Source organism: Oncorhynchus keta, chromosome 23, assembly GCF_023373465.1.
Source record: "Oncorhynchus keta strain PuntledgeMale-10-30-2019 chromosome 23, Oket_V2, whole genome shotgun sequence".
Classification (NCBI taxonomy): Eukaryota; Metazoa; Chordata; class Actinopteri; order Salmoniformes; family Salmonidae; genus Oncorhynchus; species Oncorhynchus keta.
Genome location: NC_068443.1, coordinates 38,685,750 through 38,692,844, shown reverse-complemented (window position 1 = coordinate 38,692,844; position 7,095 = coordinate 38,685,750). Strand labels below are relative to the sequence as shown.

At 51.6% G+C, this 7,095-nt stretch overlaps 1 pseudogene; it reads right to left on the bottom strand.

The window, feature by feature from the left end:
• Positions 1-497: 497 nt before the first annotated feature.
• LOC118402294 (opsin-3-like) overlaps positions 498-7,095 on the bottom strand; it is a 39,362-nt pseudogene continuing 32,764 nt past the window's right edge.

Sequence of the window (7,095 nt, the reverse complement as noted above, 5' to 3'; positions counted from 1 at the left end):
TAAAAGCTGCCATAGTTCATGATGATTTACTGGGGTAATAATGCTCTTAAGAACATACAAATGTGAGACAAGTTGGAAGTACCGTAACATACATCATTGCTACACTCTGGACAAAATTGTGGTTTAATCCATATATTGTATCGTATTTAACTTCTGAACTTGGACAATGGCTGAAAAATATTTTAATGCGTGAATCTCTAGTCATTTCCACGTGTTTTTACAACAGCTAGTCTATTTACTGCCACAATAAAGTAGCTGCAAAAATACCCCCATAGTGTGTGTTGTTATTAGTAAGGATGGGGAGGTCGGAGATGTCTCTGGTAACTGCAATTCAGCACTGCCGAGTCCAAGGAACAGTAGTCCATGCATTTAGTAGTGTGCACTGTAACAGAGTTGTGTGCAATAGCTACTGTAATCAAAATCAACATGAATAAATGTATGAATTCAGGAAAACAAGTGTGGTTGTCCTACTCACCTGTTTGATTGCATGCAACAGCTTACCATAGCAGTAGACTATGACCAGGAAGGGGATGATGAGGCAGAAAACAAAGAGACAGAGGATGTACGAGACATTGTTGGAACTCTTGGCCTTCCAGTCCACGGAACAGGTGGTACCGGGCCCCTCGGGGCCGTAGCGGCTCCAGCCGAAGAGCGGCGGCAGGGTCCACACCAAGGAGTAGAACCAGGAGAAAGCAATGCCCAAGGCTACCTTCCGGTAGTTGGTGGAGTCGGCCTTGGTTGGGCCCATCATGGTGCTGTAGCGCTCGTAGGAGAGCACGGCCAGGGAGATGAGGGACACGATGCCTGGAAACGAGAACACAGACACTCGCTCAGACTATGTAGAACAGGATCAATACAGGAGTTCATCGGGGGGTCAAAGACAACACAGACACAACACTCCAGCCTTAAAACAAACGTTAACCTACGGGGTGTTTAAACAAAATGCATGCAGAAACATTAGTAGGAGTACTCATACAGACACAAGTAAATTATATCACACTTGAGTGTATGCTGGCTTCCTACAGTTTTACCCTGGAAGGGTAAGTAATGCATCCATATAGATTGTTATTACTTTGCAAAGAGAGATTCCAATGTACATGTAAGTGTGATTGCTTCACACAAAGTAGCATAGGGCATGCAGAATTAAGCTTTTAGACATTCTGCGGGAGGGCCAATGATACCAGTGATGAAGAGATGCCACAAAAGCTTCCATATAGCATTCTATAATTTCTCACCTTTCAATGCACATACTTCCTGCTCTGCAGCATTTGCAAAGGAGCATTTCATATCCAGCCACTGCTCCCAGAAACCTGACCCCTCATCTTCTTTATCTTGTTTGTTTTTTCATTGAAGTGAAACGTAATATTTGTATGTAATATTTCCGCCATCGTTTCCTATGACTGAAAAGGACATCAGAACAGCGATCACTAACCTTGATTTGGATGAGGATTTCTACTTCAACGAGTCGAGGGCGCAGGATATACCACTTACCCGGACCAGGCCCTAATTTAAAAAAACAATGTATTTCACCTTTATTTAACCAGGTAGGCCAGTTGAGAACAAGTTCTCATTTACAACCTCGACCTGGCCAAGATAAAGCAAAGCAGTGCGGCAGAAAACAACACAGAGTTACACATGGGATAAACAAAAGTACAGTCAATAACACTATAGAGAAATCTATATACAGTGTGTGCAAATGGAGTAAGGAGGTTAGGCAATAAATAGGCCATAGTAGCGAAGTAATTACAATTTAGCAACTTAACACTGCAGTGATAGATGTGCAGATGATGATGTGCAAGTAGAATAAAAACAATATGAGTGTTACAACTTCTAATGATGGTGAGTGGAGGAGTCAAGCGCAGAGAGCAGGTAATTCAGTATGTGGATATTTTATTCCATAGACTGTGATTCCACGACATGTAAAACACCAGGGCGCATGAAACAACCCCTCCCAAAAATACACCTGACTAAAACCTGTCCGGAAAAATACTGATCACACTCATACATAGATAACAGGAAACAAGCCCGCACAAATACCCAGCGGGCCTAGTGCCCTTAAATAGCCTACAAACAAAAACTAACTCAATACCGTGTACCCAATTAAACCCAATAAACAGAAACAAACGGAAAGGGAATCGATGGGAGCTAATAGGCCGGCGACGACGACCGCCGAGCGCCGCCCGAACAGGAAGAGGCACCATCTTCAGCGAGATTCGTGACAGTACCCCCCCCCCCGGCTCCCGCAGCGCGCCGACCCTGGCCTCGATGGCGACGCGCGGGGTGATCCGGGTGGAGGCAGTGGAAATCCCTCAAGAGGGAAGGATCTAAAATGTCCCTCCCCGGTACCCAGCACCTCTCCTCCAGACCGTACCCCTCCCAGTCCACAAGGTACTGCAGGCCCCTCACCCGGCGTCTCGAGTCCAAAATCGCTCGTACTGTGTACGCTGGGGACCCCTTGATGTCCAGAGGGGGTGGAGGGACCTCCGGTACCTCACCGTCTTGTAGGGGACCAGCTACCACCGGCGTGAGGAGAGACACATGAAACAAGGGGTTAATGCGATAGTAAGAGGGAAGTTGCAATCTATACCACACCTCGTTTATCCTCCTCAGGACTTTAAATGGCCCCACACACTGCGGCCCCAGCTTCCGGCAGGGCAGGCGGAGGGGCAGGTTTCGGGTCGAGAGCCAGACCCTGTCCCCTGGTGCGAACACCGGGGCCTCACTGCAGTGGCGGTCAGCGTCTCTCTTCTGCTGTTCACTGGCCTGCCTGAGAGAATCCTGGACTGCCTGCCAGGTCTCTCTAGAGCGCTGTACCCACTCCTCCACCGCAGGAGCTTCGGTCTGACTCTGATGCCACGGAGCCAGGACCGGCTGGTAGCCCAGTATGCATTCGAATGGCGACATATTTGTGGATGAATGGCGAAGTGAGTTCTGGGCCAACTCTGCCCACAGGACGTACCTCGCCCATTCTCCTGGCCGGTCCTGGCAATACGACCTCAGAAACCTACCTTCTTCCTGGTTTACTCTCTCCACCTGCCCATTACTTTCGGGGTGATAACCAGAGGTAAGGCTGACCGAGATCCCCAGACGCTCCATAAACGCCTTCCAAACCCGGGACGTGAACTGGGGACCCCGATCAGATACGGTATCCTCTGGAACCCCATAGTGCCGGAAGACGTGGATAAATAGAGCCTCTGCAGGGCCGTAGGGAGACCAGGCAATGGGAGGAGACGGTAGGACTTAGAGAACCGATCCACAAAGACCAGAAAAACGTAGTGTTCCCCTGAGATGGGGGAAGATCAGTAAGGAAATCTACCGAGAGATGGGACCATGGCCATTGTGGAACCGGGAGGGGTTGTAACTTCCCTCGAGGCAGATGCCTAGGAGCCTTACTCTGAGCGCATACCGAACAGGAAGAGACATAGAGCTTCACATCCTTAGCTAAGGTGGGCCACCAGTATTTCCCCCTAAGACTCCGCACTGTCCTATCAATCCCCGGATGACCCGAAGACGGTAGTGTGTGGAGCACACCGAATCAATTTATCACGGACACCAAGCGGCACGTACCTACGACCGGTCGGACACTGTGTAGGCGCAGGTTCAACCCTCAATGTCCGCTCGATGTCCGCGTCCACCTCCCATACCACCGGGGCCACCAGCCGAGAGGCTGGAAGGATGGGAGTGGGTTCAATGGACCCGTCCTCGGTGTCATAGAGACGGGACAGTGCATCGGCCTTAGTGTTAAGGGAACCTGGTCTATAAGAGATCGTAAATCTAAAGCATGTAAAGAACATGGCCCAACTAGCCTGACACGGATTCAGTCTCCTCGCTGCTCGAATATACTCCAGATTGCGTTGGTCAGTCCAGATGAGGAAAGGGTGTTTAGCGCCCTCTAGCCAGTGTCTCCACACCTTCAGGGCCTTTACCATAGCTAGTAACTCCCGGTCCCCCACATCATAGTTCCGCTCCGCCGGACCCAGCTTCTTAGAAAAGAAAGCACAGGGACGGAGCTTCGGTGGCGTGCCCGAGCGCTGAGACAGCACGGCTCCAACCCCAGCCTCGGATGCATCCACCTCCACTATGAATGCTAATGAAGGGTCCGGATGCGCCAACACGGGAGCTTCAGTGAACAGCACCTTCAACTGGTTGACGCACCGGCCCCCCCTTCAGCAGTGAGGTAATGGGCGTCGCCACTTGGCCAAAACCCCAGATAAACCTCCGGTAGTAATTGGCAAACCCTAAAAACCGCTGCATCTCCTTTACCGTGGTCAGAGTCGGCCAATTACGCACGGTGTTAACGCGGTCACACTCCATCACCACCCCCAAGATGGAAATGCGATAACCCAGGAAGGAAACGGCTGGTTTGGAGAACACACATTCCTCAGCCTTGACGTATAGGTCATGCTTCAGCAGTCACCCAAGAACCTTGCGCACCAGGGAGACATGCGCGGCGCGTGTGGCAGAATAAATCAATATGTCATCAATATAGACTACCACACCCTGCCCGTGCAAGTCCCTGAGATTCTCATCTACAAAGGATTGAAAGACGGCTGGAGCATTTTTCAACCCATAAAAGCATGACAAGGTACTCATAGTGGCCTGATGTGGTACTAAACGCTGTTTTCCACTCGTCTCCTCCCCGAATACGCACCAGATTATACGCGCTCCTGAGGTCCAGTTTTGTGAAGAAACGCGCTCCGTGGAATGATTCCACTGCCGTAGCGATGAGAGGTAGCGGATAACTAAAACCCACTGTGATCGAATTGAGACCTCGATAATCAATGCACGGATGCAGACCTCCCTCCTTTTTCCTCACAAAAAAAGAAACTCGAGGAGACGGGTGACATGGAGGGCCGAATGTACCCCTGTCTCAGAGCTTCCGTGACATATGTCTCCATAGCCAACGTCTCCTCCTGTGACAGTGGGTACACGTGACTCCGGGGAAGTGCAGAGTTCTCCTGGAGGTTTATCACGCAATCCCACCGTTAATGGGGTGGTAATTTGGTCGCTTTTTTCTTACTAAAAGCGATAGCCAAATCAGCATAAGCTGGGGGAATGCGCACGGTGGAAACCTGGTCTGGACTCTCCACCGTCGTGGCACCGATGGAAACTCCTATAAACCTACCCGAACACTCGTCTGACCACCCCTGAAGAGCCCCCTGTTTCCAGGAAATGAGGGGATTGTGAATAGCCAGCCAGGGAACGCCCAACACCACTGGAAACCCAGGTGAATCAATAAGGTAGAAACTGATCCTCTCCCTATGATCCCCCTGCGTCACCATGTCCAGCGGAATCGTGGCCTCCCTGACCAGCCCTTACCCGGCCCTGGCCCTGACTCGGCTATCTAAGGAGTGCACGGGGACAGGTGGGTCTATCTGCACTAACGGAATACCCAATTTACGTGCGAGTCCGCGATCCATAAAACTCCTAGCTGCGCCTGAATCGACTAGCGCCTTATGCAGAAGAGAGGGGAAAAACACAGGGGAAAAAAAAAACAAAAAACGTGACCAACAGGGAGCTCTGGGTGAGTGTGGTGCCTGCTCACCTGGGGTGGCCGAGGAGTGTTCCGCCGACCAGCTCGAATCCCAGAGGAACTCCTCCAGCACCGGTCCGAAGTGTGTCCTCTCCGTCCACAATAGGCGCAGGAGGAGCCTCCTCCTCTGGTCTCCCTAGATGCAGCTCCTCCCAACTCCATCGGAGTGAGAGCGGGAGGGCCGGAGGGTGGAATAAACAGGACCCCTTCTGAACGCCCGCGGGCAGCTAGCAGGTTGTCCAATCGAATCAACATGTCTATCAGTTCATCCAGGGAGAGAGTAGTGTCCCGACAAGCTAGCTCCCGGCGGACGTCCTCCCGGAGACTGCACCGGTAATGGTCCATCAGGGCCCTGTCATTCCACCCAGCACCAGCAGCTCGGGTCCTGAACTCCAGCGCGAAGTCCTGCGCACTCCTCATCTCCTGTCTGAGGTGGAACAGTCGCTCACCCGCCGCTTTGCCCTCTGGTGGGTGGTCAAAAACGGCGGGTGAACTCCAGGTAGTTGTCCCGAGCTGAGTCTGGACTGTTCCAGACAGCGTTGGCCCAGTCCAGGGCCCTACCCGTTAAACAGGAGACGAGGAGGCTCACACTCTCCTCACCCGAGGGAGCCGGACGCACGGTAGCCAGGTAGAGCTCGAGCTGGAGTAAAAATCCCTGGCACCCAGCCGCCGCTCCATCGTACTCCCTCGGGGGGGGGGGGAGACGCAATGAGCTGGACCCAGAGGACGACGTAGGTGGAGTAGGTGGTGTCGTCTGTGGGGGAGCTGGGGTAGACGTCGGTAGACCACTCATCTCCCATCGCTCCATCCTCTCCATCATCTGGTCCATCACTGTACCGATCCGATGGAGGAGAGGGGTGGTCGCTGCTCCTGCTGACTCCATTTCGGTGGTGCGGGCTTCTGTTACAACTTCTCATGATGGTGAGTGGTGGAGTCAAGCGCAGAGAGCAGGTAATTCAGTACGTGGATATTTTATTCCATAGACTGTGATTCCACGACATGCATGGGCGCATGAAACAACCCGTCCCAAAATACACCGGACTAAAACCTGTCCGGAAAAATACTGATCACACTCATACATAGATAACAGGAAACAAGCCCGCACAAATACCCAGCGGGCCTAGTGCCCTTAAATAGCCTACAAACAAAAACTAACTCAAAACAGGTGTACCCAATTAAACCCAATAAACAGAAACAAAAACGGAAAGGGAATCGATGGCAGCTAATAGGCCGGCGACGACGACCGCCGTGCGCCGCCCGAACAGGAAGGCACCATCTTCAGCGAGATTCGTGACAATGAGGATGAGGTAAACAGTTGGATGGGCTATTTACAGATGAGCTATGTATCCCAGATACTCGGAAAAGGAAAAGACGGCGTAAGAGAGGCCGGCATGCGGGCACTCTTACAAAACTAAGTCTGCAAATAAATTAGCCACCTCTATCCTCCGTACAATTGCCGAATGTACAATCACTTGAGAACAAACCGGACGAGCTCCGTTCAAGACTATCCTATGTTACTCGGAGTCGTGGCTGAACGAGAACATGGATAATATACATCTAGT